The sequence below is a fragment of the Triplophysa rosa genome, linkage group LG3 (genome assembly GCF_024868665.1).
Source record: "Triplophysa rosa linkage group LG3, Trosa_1v2, whole genome shotgun sequence".
NCBI classification, from domain to species: Eukaryota; Metazoa; Chordata; class Actinopteri; order Cypriniformes; family Nemacheilidae; genus Triplophysa; species Triplophysa rosa.
Genome location: NC_079892.1, coordinates 10,241,358 through 10,242,253, shown reverse-complemented (window position 1 = coordinate 10,242,253; position 896 = coordinate 10,241,358).

Genomic DNA, 896 nt, shown 5'->3' with positions numbered 1-896 from the left:
GAGGGCATTTGACTTAACTTTTAATAAAAGTTTTCTGTTGATTGTTGACTTAGTGCATCTGTCTATCATGTACTTGGTGTGAGTAAAATAATAATGAAACTGCCTACAACAAGAGCGTAGAAGCAGAGCTAGTTCTAACAGAAAGGAAAAGACTGGAAAATTTACATTCATAAATTCTTTTAGGGCCCTATTTTCACGATCTAAGCGCATGGTTTAAAGGTGCACTCAGGGCGTGTCCGAATCCACTTTTGCTAATTTAACGGCGGGAAAACGGTCGGCGCGCCCGGGCGCATGGTCTAAACGGGTTGTCCCGATTGTCTTAATGAGTAATTGGTGTTTTTTGGGCGTAACGTGCAGTAAACCAATCAGAGTCTCATCTCTCATTCCCTTTAAGAGCCAGTTGCGTTCGCGCCATGGCGGATTCGCTACTTACACATTTGCAAGAGCAAAGACTGGATGCTTCTCTAGAGAGGAAACGCATCTGCTCGTGCGTGAGGTTAAAGCGCGCGAGCAGATCATCTACATGACAAGCCGGATTTTTATCTTTATGTACACAATAATAATCTTTTACATTGTAAACCATTTATTTTTTTATATTTGGCATGTTTGTGTGTTGCTGCGCTTCCGTCTGTGTAATAAGTGAAAGCGCGTTGTATGTGGACTGCCCAGAGGCTCATTTTCTACTAATGCGCTCTTTTTTTAAACAAAAAAATATTGCGCCATTGACTTTAGACCAGGTTTGAGTTGGTCTATGGCGCAGTCTATTTTCAGTTCCTCAAAATAGCAACGTGCCAGCAATGCGCACACCTCTTTTTTAGACCAACAACGCTCATGGGCGCACAAATGAGGGGCGGGAAAATGAGAACTGCGTCGGGCGGAAACTTGCAAAAACACTT